This window comes from Ambystoma mexicanum, chromosome 3p (assembly GCF_040938575.1).
Source record: "Ambystoma mexicanum isolate Mex_15411 chromosome 3p, UKY_AmexF1_1, whole genome shotgun sequence".
Classification (NCBI taxonomy): domain Eukaryota; kingdom Metazoa; phylum Chordata; class Amphibia; order Caudata; family Ambystomatidae; genus Ambystoma; species Ambystoma mexicanum.
In genome coordinates this window covers 824,091,616-824,114,960 of record NC_090925.1, presented here as the reverse complement: position 1 = coordinate 824,114,960, position 23,345 = coordinate 824,091,616, and positions in this window count along the sequence as shown.

The following is a 23,345-nucleotide window of genomic DNA, read 5'->3' as shown; positions in this document are numbered from 1 at the left end:
GCCTCGAGACTAAACCCTCAATTACCGAGATTCTTCAGCTGGAGAATGGAAGAGAATGCAGCAGGGATGGATGCATTCCGGCAGCACTGGGTCTAGTGGAAGCATTACACCTTCCCACTGCAATGATAGCGAGGCCCCTTGAAAAGGTACGTCGGGACGGAGTGACCATCATTTTGATTACAACTTTATGGGCGATGCAAGCATGGTTTCTAGTTCTGATGCAACTTACACTGGATTTACTGCAATTCCTTCTGAGACATCAGGATCTCCTGACAGATCTGGGGTGGAACTGCCATTCTCTTTTGGTGGCAGCCTCCCTGATGCTGTTAGTTTGCATGGTGACAGGCAAAGTTGGAGAATGCAGGACATTCACGATCGGATACTAAGCTTATTAGAGAATCCTGGGCTACGTCTACAGTCATAATCTATAGTGCAGCGTTGAAAGCCAGGCAGGATGGTGTTTACAGGAAGTATTCATCTTGTTTCTGACTCTATACTGCAAAATATGAACTTCCTTGTGTCGCTTTCGGAAGAAGGGAAAGCTTTTAGTCCCATATGAGTGAACAGGTTGGCAATTTCAGTAGGGCACAAGCGAGTGGATGGCACAGTTGTAGGCGTGCACCCAGCAGTGGACAGTGGTGTGTTCATTAAAAGGTATCAAAGTTTCTAAGCTGTCTGCACCATATTATTCCTCTCTCTGGGATGGAAACTTTGTACTGAGTCTATTCGAAAGAAGGTGGCCAGAAAATAAAAGACTGTCCTTGAAACAGTTGTCAAGTTGCTGCTTCTGGTTTCCTGTAGGAGGATTAAAGATATTAGAGTGCAAGAAGTGGATAGGAAGATGTTTTCCACACAGGGGGTGACTTTTACAGCTGTGGAGCGTCTATTCGAAAAAAGGTGGACAGAAAACAAAAGACTGTCCTTGAAACAGTTGTCAAGTTGTTGCTTCTGGTTTCCTGTAGGAGGATTAAAGATATTAGAGTGCAAGAAGTGGATAGGAAGATGTTTTCCACACAGGGGGTGACTTTTACAGCTGTGGAGCGTCTATTCGAAAAAAGGTGGACAGAAAACAAAAGACTGTCCTTGAAACAGTTGTCAAGTTGTTGCTTCTGGTTTCCTGTAGGAGGATTAAAGATATTAGAGTGCAAGAAGTGGATAGGAAGATGTTTTCCACACAGGGGGTGACTTTTACAGCTGTGGAGCGTCTATTCGAAAAAAGGTGGACAGAAAACAAAAGACTGTCCTTGAAACAGTTGTCAAGTTGTTGCTTCTGGTTTCCTGTAGGAGGATTAAAGATATTAGAGTGCAAGAAGTGGATAGGAAGATATTTTCCACACAGGGGGTGACTTTTACGGCTGTGGAGCGTACCAAGTCTGACTCCAAGGTTATTTCATAACCGTATTTCATGGACAATGGCAACCTTTGTTTAATATAGTGCATTAAAGCATACAAGAAAATGACTAGCAGGGTGCAGGCTTCTAGCAGAAACCCAGATGCTTATCCCACAGAGAAACGACATTCGGGCATGTCTCATGACCTTTTCTGGCTAGGTTGTCTGTGAAATATTGGCGTAAGCTGGCATAGATGCGACAGCTTTTGAAGCACACTCCATGAGTGAAGCAATGGCTTCTTAAGCATTTTCAGTGGGTGCCAAGTTGGAGGACACCGGGAGATTGGCAGATTGGTCTAGTGATTCGACTTTCAAGACCTTTCTTAAACTGAACTCAACAATGGCATCTACGATGATTGGGAGAACTCAACAAGCATAATAGTTGCCTCTGGTCTATACACAGAACTGAGATTCGCCAGACTGACAGTGCATGGAGTCTTGATTCTACCAAAAACACAGAGGCAAGCAATATCCCACCAAGAGAGCAGAGGATCACTATTATATTCAGAAAGAGCAGAATAAGTAGCTAAGTAAGCTGCGTGAGGCCTGTTTAGCTTGTTTTGTACCATACTCTGAAGTCAAATTCCACATGTTTTGTTTTGTAGGAGAATAGTAAAGAGTGGATAATGAGTTTTCAGTAGTTCAATCGTTAGAGCTTGATGACCACCAGCACAGCTGCTGCGAGTACTTCCGAGTTTGGAGCAGTTAATTTGGCAAATGCCAATTGTTGAAGTCTTAATGAAGTTGGATGAGACCAAGTTGTTTCTGGGAATTTGAGTTGGGACTTTCACAGTAAAGATCATCAAAAGAAGAGGAAGAGTTTCCAGCGAGATAAACCAGGGTGCTAGGGCTGAATTGGCAGTTAAGAGAAGTGACAAAACTATTCAAAGAAGCATGTCCCTTGGGAGATGGAGTTCTGTTTACTTTTTGAGTTGGAAAGTTGTCGGCTGCTGAAAAATTAAGCAAAAGAAGTTAAGCATAATGCTTGCTTTCGTGCTTGCTTTCGTGCCTTTGATAGAATCAAGACTCCCTGCACTGTCAGTCTGGGTGATGTTTATTCATACTTGGGTTTTGCAGGCAATTCAACTATCTAAAATTTCCCATGTTCTGCAGATAGAATATCCCAGCCTTTCACCAACTACGATGACTTGATAATGTAATAGCATACTTGATAACAGCAGCACATCTGTCACAACATAAATGATCCACACATGTTTCAGTGGACTGAAGTTAACCTGACTGTGCTTCTTCCTACCTCACTATATTCCAGTCTTGGGTGTATGGTTGCTTTCACTTCACCACACAGTGAGTTTTATTCGTTTTATTAACAATTCCTGTGTGATTTGTCAACAAGACACTCGGGTGTATTTACATGTCGCGCTCTTTAAGAACTGGTATGCCTGAGAGTTTGAATGCGTTTGATAACGGTATACCAACTCAGTTAAATCGCGCAATATGCGCCTCTCACAAATCTATAGCACTGACACCCATTAATTCGGTACCTCTTACAAATGGGATTTCGGCATTGCCATACAGTGCAACCTTGCCGGTGGCGAGTACTGTCCCCCTGAGGAACAATCTACCAGCCACACCCGATGTTCCATCTTACTTGCCATGTAACCCAACAACTACTTTTCGTCCTCTCTTGGAACCATACTATGCTCCACACCCCCCTTCACGTCTTTCACTTCCCATGATGGGACCCATGAGTTGTCCAGACCATCGGTCTTCGCCATGCTGCTCTGAACCGGACCTTTCCATCTACGTGAGCCAAAGCGAGTCACCAACCTCTATGTTTGCCAACTCGCTCTGTTCTCAGCATAAGACTGCAAGCTCGACTCCTCAGTGTGCACCCCCACAGTGTCTTTTGTCTATCCTACCCAACAGAGAGTGCGAGCTCCCGCTCCTCATGTGCCCGTCTTCCCCGCCCCTCCACCACCTCCACCTTGCCCATGCTTGATGTGGCCCTGACTGCAATGAATCTCACCATGCAGAGCCTTTTCAAATAATTTGAAGGGTTAGATGTAAAAATCACTAAACAATCTGTCCAAGTTGAGCAACTTCTTCTCTCGCTTGAAGCACTTGATTTGCGCTCAAGCCCCTGTTCAAAACATAATACAAATGATAATGGATAATGGCTCAATAATCACAATTGGCTCTCCTCCACCTCAACAATTTTTTATTTCATCTGTTCTACCCGTATTTAAAGAAATCATCACGGTAGGGGTGGAGGGTGATTCTGTTGCGCATGTTCTGCAACTCCACGATTCCTGGAAAAGCATCCCTAACACACCAATCACTTCCGAGCCATCCTTGCCTACCCCTCTACCTGTCCTATTGCCTATAAACAAAGAGATGGTACTGTCTACACTTCCAAATGCCAGATCTAAAAAAGGTACTAAAGTGTCTGATCCCCCTAACAAGAAAAACAAAAATCAAATAAACACACGACAATCCCAAAAAAACGTAAAGTCCTTTTTTCAAACACTAAATTCAAGTTCACAAATAGCCGGGACCATACAAGAACTGGCCCCTGTAGCCCAAACTTCAAACAAAGAAGTGCTGCATACTCCACCACTGGGGGCAGGTGTGGCAGATCTGGGCGCTCCCCTGCAAGTTCCATCAGTGAATCAAATGGTAGTATCCACTCTCCCCATGGCATATCCACCTTTGGATGCCCCCCTAATTCGGGAGATGGATCGAACGGAATTGCCACCACCTGCCAGGCTCCATGACAAACTAAATGTTCCGGCCTTGCAGAATAAGAAATCTGCTGTTCCCCCAATGATGAACGTAAATGGAGTCTCTGATCTCACACTAAATCATCTACGCAAAGCAGTAGATACTCACCTATCTCAATGGACTCAGCTAGTAGCGGTTGTTCCCAGTTATGCTCCCCCTGCGTTGGACCCACAATTACATCAATGGCTCCTTCCAAATGATGGCCAAGGAAAGTGTTTAATTCCCAGCAGTCACTACCAACTACTCGAGTCAGTAGTTTTTCTGTACCCTCATACCCGGATAATATTCAATCTTCCTCAAGACCGGACAACTCAAACCACAACATCAATCTACAAGGCGTGCCTTTAACTGTGGCACGGCACACCACTCCAAGCAATTCAAATTGTCATTCCTTGATTCTAAAATGCCGGGAGGGAAGCTTTAAGACATATGACCTGAACAGACACAGTGTGCTTAACATCTTCTCAGAGTTAGTTGAATTAGAAGACATTTCTTCCCGTGACATTGAACAGATAGAATTTATTTCTGATACCACATGTTCAGTGGTGCGACTTTGGATTCCTTCTGGGGTAGTACTGAACAGAATTTGGAAGGCCAAAATGCAGCTTTTCAACATGGGTTTCTTAGTGGCTCAAGATCCAGCTCGTATGACTACAAGAAATGACCCAACACAGATGCGCACTAACATTTACAAGAGTTCTGGAAACATGACCACAATTCTACCACAATCAATTCTGAATACCCCACTATGTCATAACCACTAGTCGAACCACTATGTTGCTCTTTCTCGATCGCGAGTTGGAACACCTGTGGCCATTCACATTTGCAAGTATCCATTTCCAATTTTCCGATTGAATACGATGTTATAGCATTACAGGACACTTGGCTTACAACAACGCCAGCTTGGAACAACTATGAAATTGCATTGCTACCAGCTATTGCAGGAAATAAAGGTAGACCCTCCTCGGGCCTATTAGTGGGTGTTAATAGGAGTAAGGGTTTTTCTGTTTTGCATTGGGATTCTGTGACTGCCTACATACAGCTTGTTAAAATTATATGCCAACCTCACACAATTGCATTAATTAACATCTACCGTAATCCTCTTGGACTGACAGATGCTGCATTTTACTCAGGAATGTCCAGACTTCTTGACCTTGTGATGATCACTCCAGACATCACAGATACAATTATAGTTGGAGATATTAACCTTGATTGTTTGCATCCCAAAGGCAAACACAATTTTCTCAAAGTCAACCACTGGTCTACCTTTATGTCAGAAAGAAATGTTCATATGGTTAATGGTTCCAAACAAGGTGATATTCCAGCACGACCAACTTGGCAAAGAGAAACGACAAGTAGCACTATTGACTATATTTACACCCATTCAAACTTGAGTGGCCTAATACAATCATTTGAAGTTATCCCTCAACTGCACAGCAACCATAATCTTCTAGCATTAAAGATTGATTGGACCTGTGATCCGTCTAATAAAACAAGGCCATCTCAAGACCTAATAGTCAATAATGCGAAAACTCGTTTCCGTTGGTCACAGGCCAACCTAATGGCTCTAACCAAACTGATTGACTGTATTAACAAAACTTCAACACCTATGCATTATGTCAACCTACTGATTCCTTTTAGAAATCCAAATAAGTCATCAGGTCGAGAATGGTCCCCACACATGCACACATTTAATACTGAAGTCAAAACCAGGAAAACAGAATACCAACAAGAAAAGAAACTTATCTGTAGGCTGAAACAGCCATCTCAGATACAACATCTGAAAACAGCCAAATGTAGGTATCACAATTGGTTACGTCAACACCGAGCCCAGATTCTTCAAAGTGACAGTGAAAATATGCTAAGATAAATAGCGAATAAAATACTGCTGAGACGTGGGCTAATTTTAATCGGTGCGCTCAACATACTCAACCCTTAATACAATCGCATAATGTTACTGAGGCACAATGGATTCTACATTACTCCAAATTGTATGCAAATGCTAATTTTTCACATTCTGCTCAGCTGTCAGAAAACCAAGAAAGATGGAAATTAGAATGCTCACCTGCCATCTTAGAAGACTACATCAAGAAGATCAGTCCTTCAAGGGCCATGGGCCCTGACGGACTTAGTAACTTCATGTTCAAAACTAACCCATCTACATGGGCTGAAATTTTGAACTGTTTATTTCAACAGATTATTTAATCGCGATCCATTCCTCCTTCATGGAAAACCTCTATAATTGTGCCCATCCATAAAAAGGGTGACCGTAACCTCACGCACAATTTTAGACCAATTGCGCTCCTAGATGCACCTGGCTAGATTTTCGGCAAAATTGGTCCTTCGTGACTTTAACGCTTGGACAAAGGCCACCAATAGAAGAGACCCATTTCAGACGGACTTCTTTGCGGGCATTGGCACTAATATAAATCTGCTCTGCCTTAACGCATTAAAAACCCAGCCACAGGAATCAAAACATGCAATCTACTTTGCCTTTGTAGATCTGCATACCGCCTTCGATGCCATTTCCCGGCGTCTTCTGATTTCAAAATTGAAACAAGATAGCTGTCCTCACACACTACTACACATCATCTACTTACTTCATTCCCATACGTCCATTTGTATCAGATTAACTTTAGAAGGTCTGTTGTCCACAGCGATCCCAACAACACGTGGCCAAGGTTGTCTACTTACATCTGCAATTTTCAATAATTTTTTGCACGACGTCCGTCAAATCTTTGAAGCAACAACATCAGACTCCTCGAAATTGAATAATATTCCTATTCAAACTCTCATGTATGCTGATGACCTGGTTCTCATTTTGAAAACCCCAATTGATCTACAAAAGCTACATGATGCGTTTAACATCTACATAGAGAGAAATGAATTGAGAATCAACACTAGCAAAACACAAATTGTGGTTTATGGCCCCAAGAATTTTAATACAAACAAACTCAAATGGACCATCAATCAAACCAATTTGGTGGTAGTCCCAAATTACACCTATTTGGGAATGATATTTGATGGCAATGCTTCAGACTCTGGTCATTTTGAGACTATGACCCAGAAATTGAATACAGCTATCTCTCAAACCAAGGTCATACTACATCGTTTCGGTACCTTCACCCTTAAACCAGCTGTAATTTATTGGAAGCAAAAAGCCATTCCTTGCATCTTATATGGTCTAGAAGCCCAACTACCTTGGTCTACTAAGGTCTTAGACAAACTGGAGGCTGAATTTTGAAAAGCTGTACTCCGTCTTCCCCAGTGTTTTCCGGGGCCTTGGTTACGTTATGAATTGGGTCTAATTTCCTTGCATGCGCAGTACAATTGGAAGATCTGTGCTTTGTTTCGCAAATGCCTGATGTCTACTCATGACAATAACATCTTGAAATATCTATCAGATTATGTGTTTAAAACTAACCACAATTTCGTTAAATCTCGGCTACAAGCTATCTATGGCATCTTGACACAAGCTGAAGTAACTATTGATGTCTTAGTTTCCAATCCTGACAGAGTGAAAGGCTTGATTTATCGTAATGACTGGATTAATACCAGAACCGACTGTTTGCGATTTAAAGATGCTTCCCTCGAAAGATTCAGAGACAAAAGGGCTGGCTCTATGGAACGGTACCTCTTTAAATTCCCTTCCCCAAAAACACGCTCCGGAATATTACAGATGCGTTTTCATTTGTAGCATACCCGTGAGATTTTGTCGAGGCGCAATTTAATAACGGAAGATTTGAATTTCTGTCGGTTTTGTTTAAACAAAGAGATCAGTGAAACTCTTGAGCATCTAGTGTTCTTATGTCCATCTTTGATTTGTGAACGTTTGAAGTTTTTTGCCCATCATTGTACTCATTTAGGAATGCTAGACACTGCACAAAGATGGTCAACTCTGTTATGTACTTCTAATGTGTCCTTGCAAATAGCGATTGTAAATTTTCTCTTCTCAATGAATTTAACTCTTTAAGATGCATGCTATTCAGTTATTTTATATTGTCTTTCATTTTCTTTTTTGTCAGTTCTCTTTTTGTCTTTTTTATCGTAAAGATTTGTATATTGAAAAGTTGATTTAATTCAGCTATCTCAATAAAAAAATAATAGTATTAATCTGGTAATTCTACAATATAAAATAAATACATTCAAAATTGAATAATACAATTAAAATTCATCAAAACCTTATGCATTGGATAAGAATTTACATCTAATAATCCATGCTTTCCTTAAAAAAGTAAAAAAAAACATGAAGCGCGTATTCTGTGTGGTTCGTTAAGAAGAAATGTAATGCATCATTCATTTTACTAATTATGAATGCCAATTGGGATTGGTTTTATCCATTTTGATCTTAATCTATGGTACAATAGGCAGAGGCAGTCCTCCAGATAAGATTTTGAAGTGGTAGTATTGTCCTCTTTTTTTTTAAAGTTGGGAGTAAAATGATTTGTATGGAGTAAAAAAGTAAGTCAAACCCGTAATGGGAGTATTTTATAAGTGAATAAAAATGTTTTAACTGGAAAACGGAAATGTTTTTGTAATAATTATTTCTTTGCATCTTGTTATTCTGGCACATTAAAAGGTAAACAAGTTACTTACCCCTGGTAATGTTCTTTCGACAGGATGTTCCTCCCTCGTATACCTTATCTTTTGATATTTCCAATATCCTGCTTCGGAATTTGTTTTTCAGCAGGTGGCGCTGTGCTTTGATGCCTGTCAACTTGATGTCCCTCGGGCGCCCCTGTCTCGATGTCAACATCACCAAAGGTATATATAGCACGCGCAGAGCCCGTTCGCTTCAGTTCAGTTTTTACGAAAGAAGAATTCATCCCATACCTAATGGTTTCTCTTCCTGAGAGAGAGCAGACTAATTGGAAGGGAAATTCTACTGCGCGGTAGGTTGGGAGGGGCAATAAGGAGTACATGGGAGGAACATCCAGTTGAAAGAAGGTTACCAAGGAGTGTGTGCACGGAATGCAATACTGCTTTACCAAAACCGGTTTCGTGAGGAAGACTCTAAACTATAGTGTTTGGTGAAAGTATGAACAGACGACAACGTGGCAGCTGCACACATTTCTTTTATTGGTACTCCTCTCTGTAATGCAGAGGAAGTTGCTATGCCGCCGGTCGAATGAGCCCGTAGGCCTTCTGGAGGATCTTTTCCTGCTAGTTTGTAGCATTCTGATATTGCCAATATAATCCATCTGAATAGTGTCTGTTTGGTGAAAGCGATACCGCATTTGTGACTCTAATAGCCGATGAATAATTGATCATCCTGTCTTAACTTTGAAATTCTAGTGATGTAGAAGCTTAGTGCACGTTTAGGGTCAAGCCTGTGAAGCCTTTCCTCTTCCTTCCCAGGGTGAGGAGGGGGGTAAAAAGATGGCAAAGTTATCTTCTGTGTGAGATGAAATTCAGAGACAATTTTCGGTAGAAAGATGGGTTATAACTTCAGCACCACCTTATCCTTAATAATAAAAATAGTGTAAGGAGGCTTCCAGGATAACACCTGAAGCTCAATCACCCTTCGGGCAGATGTAATAAACCAAAAAAAGATGGGTTTCAGGGTTACTAGCCTCAAAGGACAGGAGTCTAAAGACTCGAAAAGGAGCTCACATCATGAACATTAACAGAAAATTGAGATCCCAAATTGGGACTTGAAAAGGGATTGGAGGGAAAACATTTGTCAATACGTTTAGAAATTGGACTATTAGAGGTATTTTAAAATAATACAAAAAAGGTAGCAGGCACCCCTTTCTCGAAAAGAACACGGCATGATAACCTGCTCAGTGGTTGTTAACCACTTTGAGAGTTCGCAGCCATCTGCTTTTTGCTCACTGTACCTTCACAGATGGGAAATATCTATTTGCATATCAGTCTTTGTCCCACCCACATGGGCAGTCCAGCACCGAAATGCTATGGCAATTCCTCTCTGAACAAGAGTACCAACAGCAACCCCATACAGTGTTCCAGCCTTGTGGGCTTCATCAGTGAGGTGAAGCTGTGCCTCTCTGAGCACAGTGAGCAGGGAGTCCACGTTTGGTTGCCCCCAGGTAACTTAGGATGACCAACCCAAAGTTCCTTCCAAAAGTACAAAAAAGGTAGCAGGCGCCCCTCTCTCGAAAAGAGCACAGCATGATAACCTGCTCAGTGGTTATTAACCACTTTGAGAGTTTGCATATCAGTCTTTGTCCCACCCACATGGGCAGTCCAGCACCGAAATGCTAAGGGAATTCCTCTCTGAACAAGAGTACCAACAGCAACCCCATACACGTGTTTCAGCCTTGATGGGCTTCATCAGTAAAAAGCGTGTGAGCAAAAAGCGTGTGCTGCAAACTCTCATCTCAGAACGGTTTATCATGCCATGTTCTTTCTGGAGAGGAGCGCCTGCTACCTTTTTTTGAAGTATTTTAAAATAAGAAACTTCTTCTGAAGTGCGCTTAAATAAAGAAAGCGCTGTGAGATATCCCTTAATGGTACCAATCTAGAGCCCCAGATTAGCTAGGTGTAACAAAAAAGATAACACCATTGGTGTATTACATGTGAATGGATCAACATTCTCTCTACACCAGCTGCAGAATTTGTTCCAACGACAGCGGTACAAAGACTTTGTTGCTGGCCCTCTCGCCGAAAGCAAAATCTCCATTACGTCGTCCGGGAGGGCCCAATCCTTGTATGTCAACTTTTCACAAACTATGCACGAATGCTGAGTGTCCTGATACCCGGATGGAGAACTCCACCCTCCTCTTGCAAGAGACGGTCCTCTCTTTGTAGAAGACATATTGGGAGGCAGATGGACATGTCCAGAAGTTCCCGGTACCACGTCCTCCTGGGCCAATCCGGGGCAATTAGGATCTTGGGTTTCCTGAACTTTCTCAACTTCCTGATCACGTGAGGAATGACGGGGACTGGAGGGAACACGTACAGGAGTGGAAAATCTAAGTCCATCACAAACGCGTGTCCTAGAGCTCCTCTTGGGGGAAATTCCCTTGAGCAGTACAGTTCGCAATTCCCGTTGACACCGGTCGCAAATAGATCCACTTGAGGGGTTGCCCAAAGGGTGAAGATCTCTTGAAGGACTTCCTGAGCTAGTTCCCACTGCCTGCTCAGAGCATTCTCCACTCCGGCTAGGTGAACTGCTGATGGGGAGATTCCTTATTGTATTGCCCAGAACCAGAGCTGCATTGCTTCTCTACACAGTGGTTGTGACCCTACACCTCCTTTTTTGTTGAGGTAGTACATGGCCACTGTGAAGTCCGTCATTATTAGGACATTCTTTCCCCGTACAAATGTCAGAAAGGCCTTCAGCGCTAGCAGATTGCCCTCAGCTCCAAAAGGTTGATGTGTAGTTTGGACTCCGATGGAGACCAACGACCGCTGATTGTCAGATCGTTGGCCTGGGCGCCCCACCCAGTGATTAAGGCGTCCGTCACTACTGTTATCCCCGGCCAAAAAGGTTCTCCTTTCAAGATGTTTTTCCGGCAGGCCCGCCACCTGTGAGATTCTTTATATCTGAGATTCTGCTCGGAATTTGTAGGAGGTCTGACATCCTTCCTGAGAATTGGGACCACTGAGTCCTGAGAGCCCATGGAGGGATCTCATTCTCTGTCATGATTCCTGCCCCTCATGTCCCCTGCGCTCCAAGATGTCAGGCTGGAGCCAGGCCACGATCACCTACATGGCCCTCAAGGGCCTCTCCATCCCTCCAAAGACCCACTTGGAGTCAGACCTGGTGCTTGTGGCACCAGACTCACTCACTCCCATATGATAACATTGGGAATTGGACTTGTAGTGCATTGATGGGGACAAGATGAATGCCCCCACATATTTCGGTTCCCAGAACTGCATGTGCAGTCTAGTCTTTTGGGTGTGGTTCAGCCCAGAGACACCTGGGATACCCAGAGACTATTTAAGCGATGCCCAGGCTGAGAAACATGCTTTGTGTTTTCTGCACCTGCATTGTGACACTCACCGTGTTCGGATCGGTCTCCAGTAGGCCTGCATCTTTCTTCTGTACTCAGCTCCTGCAAGAACAAGAACACTGTTAGAAACAGCCTTACCTTGCAGCGCTTCTGCCCATCATTCATCGCTTCTTCTGTTCTGCGGCCATCTTCGGCGGTGTCATTCCCATCCCGGCACGCCGCTTCCTAAGGAAAAGGGAAAAGAACAGAAAAAAGGCATTAGTAAGCATTCAGCAAATCTTTGCTTATTTTTAAAGACTGTACGAGCTTCAAACGCTTACCTGAATCCAAGCCGCTCTGGGGGAACTCTGTCTCTGTAACTTCTCATCCATCTGCAAGAGGGAAAAGACACTCCAGGTTAGCGTGAAAACATCTAGAGGCGCCGAATACCGTGCTTACTCACCGCATTTCGTCATAACCGGCATCCATGCTGAAAACGTCGCGGCATCTAAAAGACACAGAAAAAGAACTCAGTTCAATACAAATACGAAAGGGTCGCATCGCGCTCTCAGTCACCTTCAGCGCTACTCATCTCAGCAGCACGTCACCATCCCCGGACGCCGGCCATCATCTAAGGAAGGAAAGGAACGAAGTTAGAGAACTGTTCAAAAGACTCATTATACTTACCTGTCGGACTCTTGCCAGTGAAGTAACTAGGCAGCAACGAGCCTGCATCAATCAACGCGCCCCTGCGCTGAAAGCAGGACGGAGAGCACACTTTCCAAGAAAACAAGGCCCAGTCTCCAGTCGAGTAGACTCCAGGGAAGGGTTCGAGGTCGTAAGAGGTCAGAACACGCTGAGTGACATCCCCGTGGACACCAGGTGAGCGTTACATTCTCAGGTGGGCCTCTGGCACCAGAAAAATGCAGGATGCCATGACCCGAGCAACCTCACAAAATTGAAGGCCAGTAGATGCTGGGCATTGTGGAATTTGGTCACCATCTTCAGAATGTCTTGAGCCCTCACCTCTGGTGGTTGGGATTTTCCCAGGGATGCATCCAGGATTGCTCTAATGAACTGGAGCCTTTGAGATGGTATCATGTGTGACTTCTTGAAGTTGAGGGAGAAGCCCAATTTGTGAAGGAAGTGACCGGTGGAGCTGAGATGTTTCAGAGCCGTTCAGAAAAACTGGCCCTGATCAGCCAATCGTCCAGGTAGGGGTAAGGAACAAGTTACTTACCTGTAACTGTTGTTCTCCAGCATGGGTCTGGCATGGATTCACATGCTCATGAATATTCCCCGTCGTCAGGCTGGGAATCCTCGGTAAAGAAAAAATCAGTATCAGTTTAGTTTCTGATCTGTCTTTCGTAGTAGTAACCAATCACTGGTCTCTGCGTCATACTGACCACAGAAAAAGACTGCCATCTCCCTAAGCCCCGCCTCTGGCAGCCATCTTCAGATTTGGTAGCACGTGAAGTGGCAGTATGACCAAGTGAAGAGCCGCAGAGGGGTAGGCGGGAGGGTTCGCATGTGAATCCATGCCAGACCCATGCTGGAGAACAACAGTTACAGGTAAGTAACTTGTTCCTTCTCCAGCATGGGGTCTGGCATGGATTCACATGCTCATGAATATAAGAATACATAGCAGTACACACATGCACAACCACGGGAGGTGGCAAAGGCTCAACATTAAGCAATACAACAACTCAACATTAAGCATCTCTTACCTCCTCACCAGGCCCACCTTAAGCGAACAGGTTGCGCAGCACTGCTTGGCCGACCCTGGACTCCTCCCTGGAATCCAGATCAACGCAGTAGAATCTCGTGAAGGTGTGCGTAAACCTCCACATAGCAGCCCTGCAGATGTCCAGCAGGGGCACACCAGATAGGAACGCCGTAGTAGCAGCGATCGCTCTGGTCGAATGGGCTCTCGGACGGCCTGGCAGCGGTCGGTTAGCCAACCGGTGGCAGTGCATGATGCAGCCGGAGAGCCATCTGGAAATAGAAGACTTCGAGAGAGCCTTCCCTTGATTCACAGGTCCAAAGTTCACAAACAGCTGTGATGTCGTCCGAAAACTCTTCGTGCGGTCCACGTAGAACTTCAGCGCTCTAGCCACATCCAGCGAGTGCAAAGTCCTCTCGGCCGGCGATGAAGGAGACGGGAAGAAAACAGGTAACACCAGGGGCTCGTTATGATGGAAGTCCGACGGCACCTTAGGCATAAAGGAGGGGTGCGTCCTAAGCACCACCCTCGAGGCATGGAAAGACAAGTACGGTGCTTTGCAGGATAGGGCCTGGATCTCTCCCACTCGTCGTGCGGAGATAATGGCCACCAGGAATGCAGTCTTCCACGACAAAAACTTCATTGGTGCAGAGTGCATCGGCTCGAATGGGGGCCCCATGAGCCTAGTCAGCACCACATTAAGTTCCCACGCCGGGGCCGGGGCCTTCACCGGCGGGAATGACCGGAACAGTCCTTTCATAAACTCTTTCACCAGTCGATGGGACCACAGGGACGTCCGTCCTGTGGTTCTGGTATATCTGGAGATCGCCGCCAGATGAATCTTAATAGAGGCATGGGCTAGCCCAGCCTTTGCCAGCGATAGCAGGTACGGCAGCACCTGAGGGGCCGTAATCCGTAGGGGGTTGATCTTCTGTGCTCGGCACCAGATAGAGAACCTCTTCCACTTGTGACCGTAGCATTTGAGAGTCGAGGACGCCCTGGCCTTTGCAAGAACCTCTCTGCAGTCGGCCGGTATATCGTACCCTCCAAACTCTAGCGCTGCAGGAGCCAAGCCTGCAGGTTCAGCGACGCCGGGTCGTGGTGGAAGATGGCGCCTCCTTCTCTGGAGAAAAGATCCGCGTCCGCCGACAGCTTGATGGAAGGGGACGTTGACAAGTCCAGAAGGTCTGGGAACCAGATCTGCCTCGGCCACGCCGGTGCGACGAGGATCATCCTGCACCGGGACCTCTTGAGCTGGTTGATGAGTCGAAGCAGCAACGGCAACGGAGGGAACGCATACAGGTATAGGCCGTCCCAGGGGAACGAGAACGCATCGGCCATGCTTCTCGGCTGGGGAAACCTGCTGGCGAACCTCTGGCACTTCGAGTTCGTCGCTGTTGCGAACAGGTCGATTTGGGGTTTGCCCCATCGTCGAAAGAGTTGATCCACCTGATCCTGGCGCAGCTCCCACTCGTGACACGCGCGCAGCTCCCTGCTGAGCGAGTCGGCGATGGTGTTTCTTTCTCCTGCCAGGTGGAAGGGAACCAGGAACATCCCCTGGGCGACCGCCCAGTGCCACAGATCCTGTGCCTCCTTGGATAGGGCTGGGGATCTGGTACCTCCCTGCTTCCGTATGTAAAACATTGTCGTGGTGTTGTCCGTGAAGATCCGCACCACCTTGCCCTTGAGCGACGGGAGGAACGATTCGAGAGCCCAGAACACGGCTCGGAGTTCCAGGATGTTGATGTGCAGGAGCTTCTCCTCCGGGAGCCAGAGGCCTCTTGCGTGGAGATCTCTGGTGTGGGCGCCCCAACCTTCCATGGAAGAGTCCGTCGTCACCGTCTCCTGGTACGCCGGCGTCTGAAAGTCCTTGCCCGCCGTGAGGTGCGCTCGAACGCCCCACCTCTGAATCGCCCGCCGGAACACCTCGTTGAGGGGGACCCTGTCTTCGAAGGTGCCCGTCGCCTGCATCCAACGGGCGTCGAGAAATTCTTGAAGAGGGCGCATCCGTAGTCTGCATAGGCGCACCAGGTAGATGCAAGAGGACATCATCCCCAGGAGGGACTTGATGGATCTCACCCTGGCCACGTCCGTGGCTAGCTGGCGCTGCACTTTGCCCAGAATGGTCTTCGTCCGTTCTTCCGACGGTGCCGCCAGGCGCCTCACTGTATCGAGCTTCGCTCCTAGAAACAGGGCCACCTGCGACGGCACCAGGTGGGACTTTGGGTAATTTATGGCGAATCCCAGGTCTGTGAGTAGCTGGACGGTCCTCGCAGTGTGTTCAACGGCGAGTTCCCTCGTCCTTGAGCGGATAAGCCAGTCGTCCAGGTAGGGGTAGACGTGAATCCCCTGCAGGCGCAGCCGCGCTGCCACAGGTGCTAGGCACTTGGTAAAGATCCTGGGGGCCGACTTCAATCCGAACGGCAGTGCTCTGAATTGGTAGTTGCGTCCCTGGACGACGAACCTGAGGAACTTTCGGTGACTTCTGAGGATGGGAACGTGGAAGTATGCATCCTCCAGGTCCAGCGACGATAGAAAGTCGCCTTCCTCCAGCTGTCCCAGCACGTGCTGGAGGGTGACCATCCTGAACTTTTGTGACCTGATGTATTTGTTCAAACAACGAAGGTCCAGGATGGGACGCCAGCCGCCCGTCTTCTTCCTGACGAGGAAGTACCTTGAGTACACCCCGGAGCCCCGGAGCCTCTTCGGGACGGGCTCGATGGCGCCTTTCCTGAGCATCGCACGTACTTCTAACAGCAGTTGAGGGACGTGATTTTCCTTCCTGGCCACAGGTGGAATGTGAGGGCACTTCTTCAGGAATTCGATAGAGTGTCCTCTTGCCAGGGTATCCAGCACCCAACGATCGGTGGAGATGGACTTCCACACACCGACGAACTTCGTCAGCCGGCCTCCCACCGGGGTGCTTCGGTGGGGGCCCGAGGCCACGGCCGGTTCAGTCCTGCTTGGAGGTGGTGGCCTTGCCGCCCTGGCCAGCTTGCCAACGGCGGCGAGGCGCTCCCTGCTTGCCGCGACCCCTGTAGGCCTCCTGAGACGAGGAGCGTGCTGCCTGGCGGTAGGGCGATGAGCCACCGCTGGATCCCTTGGAGGCCCCCTGTCTGCCACCGGAGCTCCGAAAGGGCCGTCGTTGCTGAAGGGCTCCTAGGGCGCGGGCCGTCTCCGTGTCCGTCTTTATGGCTTGGAGGGATTCGTCCACCGCCTTCCCGAACAAGTTGCTGCCGTCGAACAGCATGTCCAACACCCGGATCTGGACGTCCTGACGGAAGTCGGTCGCCCCGAGCCAACCCCGTTGTCGTAGGCAAACTCTGTTGCCCAGCTGGCAGAACCCGGTATCGGCAATATCGGTTGCCACCGTTATGGCGTGGTCCGACGCCATCTTGCCTTCTTGAAGTATTTCCAGGGCCTCGGACCTCTTGTCGTCCGGTAGGAAGTCCAATATGGGGGCCAGCTTAAACCAGAGCTCCCTGTCGTAACGGGCCATGATCGCCAGGGCGTTGGCCGCTTTGATCGTCGTCGCCGCTGACGAAATTACCCGTCGCCCCATGGCGTCCAACTTCTTTCCCTCGCCGTCCGGAGGGGAATTCGACGTTGAGGCTCCTGACTCCGCCGCTTTCTTCTTCTTCGCCGCCGAGACGACCAAGTCTGGCATTGGCTGGGCCCTGAGGCACAGGGGAGCGGTCTCGGGGACCCGGTACTTCTTCTCGTATCGGTCCCGTTTGGCTGGTGCCGTGGAGGGGTTCTTGAGTACCGACAGGCCCTCCTCCCAGATGTCATCGATTAGAGGCATCGCGATGACAGTCTTCCTCTTGGCCTACCGGCGCTGATAGAGGAAACCTTCCTTTTTCTGCTCCTCCGGGCAGAGCTGGAACAATTCGGACGCCCTGGCGATCATGGCGTGGAATGAGCCAATCTCGTCGGGCGGAGAGACCCGTGCGACGGGAGACTGGAGACCCGTTCCGTCGTCGTCGCCCTCAGAACCCGTCGTCGAGCCCACCGCACCGTCATCTCCCGACTCGTGGGAGGATAAGGAGGGAACTGTAGGCCTTACGGGGGTGAGTGGAGGAGAGGGTTGGGTCCTCCGTCGTTTGTTCTGAGGACTTTCCGACGGGCCAGGTTGCGGGTCCTCCGGCCTGGGCCGTGGCAATCTCGTCCTTATCTCAGAGCATAAGGACTGGATCGCAGACAAAATGGCCGCCGAGCTATCCTGAGGCCTAGGTTCCGGCTGCGCTGGAAGGGAAGGCTGCTCTTCCTCGCCATCGTTGTCTTCCTCGGTTATCTCCCGAGGATCTTCCTTACGGGATCGAACCTTTTCGAATTGGACTTCGAGATTCCTCACGGCCTCGGTCAGTTCCTCCTCCGAGACTGACTCCGAGCTCGCGGAGGCTACCGTGCCCCCCCTCGCTTCTTCCATCATGGTGGCCATGACGATGGGCTGAAAAGAGGATTCCCTCCTTGGCGGCAGGGAAACTCTAGTCCCGGAGGCAGTCTCCGCTGGCGGGGTCTCTGCCGGCTTGGCCAGAGTCGCCGTGATCGCCTCGATAGAGGCCTTTGCCTGCTGGATAGGGGCCTTCACCACCTTAGGTGCGTCCCGGGCCTTCTCCTTAGGGGGAGGGGCGACGCCTCGCTCCCCCTCTCCCGAGATCGGACGAGGCTTCTCCCAAAGCTTACCCGGTGTCTCGGACTTCCTCTTCCCCGAACCGGAGCGCTGGCTCGTGGTTGACGGTGCCGGGGAAGGTGCACCCTGCCTGGCAACCGAAGAGCCCGACCTTTCGGCGCTCCCGGAGCCAGCGGACTCGCGGCGCTTGGCCTGGTGTTGGGCCCCCGTCGCCGGGGCGCCCACACAGGACTTAGAAACCCGCTCGGACCCTTTCTTCTCCTTCTCACCCGTTGAGCCCTTCTCCAACCAGCTGGCGAGACGGGACCGACGGTCCCTCATGGTCCGCTCCGACAAGTTCTTGCAGAACTGGCAGTCCTTCTCTACATGAGTCTTGTCCCCATGAAGACAGTAGAGGCATCGCGAATGTTCGTCCTCCTTAAACACATTCTGCAGCCCGCATCCTGGGCAGCTGCGAAACAGCTTGGGTCCGGGTGACGAACTCGCGTCCTGGGCCATCTCGAAGTAGGCCGCAAATCTTCTGGAATCCTCCAAAAGGTTGATTCGATGAAATCTTCACCCTTAAGGGGCGTAGGAAAATCCCGCAACGGGTACCCGTTAACAGGAGTAGAAACGGTGGAGCTTGAGGCTCGATTAACCGAAAAATGTGAAAATTCACCTGAAAAAGCGCAAAAACGCAGCAAAAGCTTGAGCGCTAAGCACGAGGACTCCCAACACTTGAACGTGCGGTAAAAATCTGAAGATGGCTGCCAGAGGCGGGGCTTAGGGAGATGGCAGTCATTGGCTGTGGTCAGTATGACGCAGAGACCAGTGATTGGTTACTACTACGAAAGACAGATCAGAAACGAAACTGATACTGATTTTTTCTTTACCGAGGATTCCCAGCCTGACAACGGGGAATATTCATGAGCATGTGAATCCATGCCAGACCCCATGCTGGAGAAATGTGAATTCCCTCTCTCCTGAGACTCACTGCCACAACCACCATCAACTTGGTGAAAACCCTTGGGGCGGAGGTCAGCCCAAATGGCAGAACCCGAAACTGATGAGACAAACCTCAGGCACTGTCTGTGCTTGTGATGGATCAGCACATGAAATAAGCATCCTGAAGGTCCAATAATACCATCCAATCCCGAAGCTGGAGGGCCTGAAGGATCTGAGAAAGAGTTATCATCTTGAACTTGTCCTTGCTGAGGAACTTGTTCAAGTCTCTTAAGTCCAAAATGGGTCTCAATCCTCTGTCCTTTTTTGGAATTAGGAAGTACAGGCAGTACCAACACGTGTTTCTCTATGCTCCAGGTACTTTACTGTAGCAGGATTAGTATTTCCTGCATAAGGAGCAGATCTGGAACTTTGCAAAAGGTGTTCCCCGGTGGATGACTCAGAGGTTTTTTTTAGAAAGGGAAGGAAGTGCCCCTGGGCAACTGTCTCCAATGAAGAAACAGAAAAAGTTCCCACACTATCAAAGGCTAAGGTAGCCAAACAATTATGTAAATATTAATCAATTCATAGATCATATGGACAAATAAATGTGAAAGAATCACTATGGTTTCATACTCTAGTCATGTACATAGTATAACATTAAATAACAATAGTCTTTGTTTCACCACTCCGGCTTAGTAATGAATCTTACAGTGTCCATTAATATTTGTCTCCCTTTACTGTAACATTGCCCAACACGTTTTGAGGTCTCAAGCTCTTCATCAGGGGATCAAAATTACTCCATTAGGAAAATCTTCATCTTTCTATAGTATGTCACATAATAGGACTCAATCAGTTCAAATATATATACAGTATTTGAGTTATTTCCTTTACGTAAAATATTTGCTATAATGACTGTATACCAGATAGATTACCTTCAGCCCATCTTGGCTATCTGACCCATATAGTTGCTTGTGCATAGGAATGCTTCTATCCACTCTGTCTAAAGGAATAAGGAATGTGAGAAAAGGAAAGACGCTCAAACAAAGTGTCACAGGTTTCCCCCCTTATCACCTGTCTGTGTTATTTATTGGAGTTCTTTGAAGGAGTCTTCTTGCACACAGTTCGGGTCTTGTATAACCCTGTGCGAACATCCTCGGGTTCCAGCGTGCATTCAGCGTTCCGACTCCTGGAACGTTCAGAATGTCCAGGAAGTCATGGAAAACGATGACGAGTGTACTCAGAGATGGGTGCAGAGGTAATAAAGAGGAAGGGAATGAATAAGGAGGGAAAATTAGGGGCCAGGAACCAGGAATCAAAGATTTTAGCGAGAGCGAACTATGGCAGCACACGTCTAGCCACTGCAAGCGGTAGCATTGAGACGCGCAGGGCTGCGGGGGCGTGTCTTCTTTACAGAACGTGCTGCATCCGACGCGGAAGCTGGTAAACAACGTTCCGTGTTTGACAGCCATGTTGGGAGTACTGCTGAGTGCAAACCCCTATGTGTCAGGGACCAGGAAGTCCAAAAGGGACGCGTCCGATGGTTCATGACACAAAGGCTAATTGCTCACCCTCCTTGGACAAATATGCTGTGGAATCCTATCAACCCAAGTTCACCAATAGGCAGTTACGTCTTACTCGATGCAAACTTTTTCCATGCTCTTAATAAAGAGACAGGAACTATTTTCCATATGGGATTTTCCATATGGAAAATAGTTCAGACTGTACCCCATATAAGCCAAGGTGTTATACATTTTACACATATGCTGAATCCCCCAAAGGGGATTGACGGCAAGATTTTTCTTCCCCGTCCACCACAGGGGAATCTTCTTTGGCCTCTTTGAACAGGTTATCCTCTGCCCCTTCAAAATGTTGGGTAGTGACAAAAGGACCTATCCCTCCAGGTCGTACCTTTGTGGTGACTTGGAGGTTGTCGGATCGCAGAACCAAGTGATTTGGCTGCTGCTTTTGAAGTCTGTAATTTCTCCAAGCTTTCATCGGCCTTGCTTCCGGATAAATGAATACCGTCAAAAGACATGTTGAGCAGTCTGGATTGTTCGTCTGGAGCAAATCCCGACTTTCTCAACCAGGCAAACCTGCGCATAACTGTAGTAGCCGCCATAGCTCTGCTGATACTGTCAGCAGAGTCGAGACCAGTCTGGAGTGATTCGCACACTGCATCTTTCCCAATCTTGACTATCCCCTTTGGGGATGTGGTGAGCCGCCATGGACATACACTCCTAAAGGATGTGAGTGAACCTTGCCAACGAGCATGTGGCATTAGCCGATTTCAGTGCCATACTTCCAGATGAAAAAACGTTTTTGGCTAGGGCGTCGTAACGCTTGTCATCCCTATCTGATAGGATAGTAGGGTAGGCATTTTGTCTATTGGTTGAGGTGGAAGCTTCAACCACCAGACTTTCTGGTGTTGGGTGTTTTGATAGATAAAAAGGGTCACTGCTTGGAACCCTGTATTTTGAGGTCAACTTCTTGTTCACAGCTGGACTGAGTTCAAGTGCCTCCCAATTGGTAGCCCAACCGATATACTCTACTTCCCTTGACATCAACTGTAGGTAACCTCGGCATGATCACCGGGATCCGACCTGCCGAACTCCACCTCTGGTGAGGTGTCTAACACGCTGGCATCATGCAGGTACTCTTGTAAATTCTTTATTCTGGACTCTTCAGAAATGAATGCTTCCGGGACTAATGGCGTACCATATTGGAGGCCAAAAGGCCTAGATTCATCTGAAGAAGGTTCTGCATCCTCATAAATAGAGGAAAGTGAATTAAAATATTCAGCCCTAGGCAAAGGTGTATATGTCTTCTCCATGGTACTCGATGGAGTCATAATGGTTGCCAACAAAGGAGCCAAAATCGTCGAAACTGTCAATGTCTTTGATGGCTGTGTCGATGGCTTCGACACCTGAGGCGTCGAGGAGCCTGAAGCTCAAAGCGTCAATGACTTTTGATAACATTTTGGCGTCAATGACACATCTTTCGGTCCCCGAAGGCATCGATGTAGAGTCTCTTGTCGCTGGAGGTGTCGACGACTCAGTCCTCGAAGGGTGTCAGGAATGGCACTCTGTCAAGAGTGGCACAGGGTACCCAGTTAGGGTTTGGGTAGCTGTGCTGAAGTAAGGTAGCAGATAAGCACACACAGCAGGAAGTTCAACAAGAAAGAAGAGTAGGAAACTGTAGCTGTGAGCCAAAAGGGGCAAAAGATACAAAGGTACAAACAAACTGGATTCCCTCTTGGGGTGTATGCTGAAATGGGAAAGAGTGTTCCACGAACCTTAGGAAACTCCAGCCTTCTGCACAAATTGCTATAACAGAGGCCCACGCTGTATGCTCATGGCTGGGAACCACAGCAGTGGGTGTCTGTAACACTGTAAACGCAACAAGGGAAGGGGCAGAGGTTGCCTGCCGGAAACCAACAGGCAAGCTCTGTACAAAGGGGTTACATAAAACACATGAGAAGACAAGAACAGAAATATCCAGCGAAAAGGAAGTCAATGAGCAATCTAGCAGAAGGAAATTAAGGAAAGGCAGTTAGACTGAAATAGATAACCTAAGGTGGAGTACAGAGGACTCAAGGAAGAGTACAAGGTCAAGTGGCACAGCGAGTAGAGCGCTCGCTTTGACATCCGTGCAGAGCCTACCGGCAGGGTCAAACTCAGCCTTTCATCCTTCCGAGGTCGATAAATGAGCACCACACACCGTGGGTAATAATAAGCAGCGCTCAGATACCTGAGGGTTCGTAGCACTATATAAATGCCAAACTATTATTATTATTATTATTATTATTATTATCAAGGGAGCAGCAGTCAGGAAAACAGAAGGGCTGCAAAGTAGGAAGCAGGTCTGCAGTCACGAGTGGCACTAGTTACAGGCAAACTGTAGTGGACGGCGGAGGACTGTAGTAGGCTGCAAGGCAGGGAGTCCAGAAGAACAGGACAGAGAGAGATTAGTAGTAGGCGACAGACAGAGAGCCCAAAAGAATAGGGCTGCGAGGTAGGGAGCCCAGAGGACAAGGGT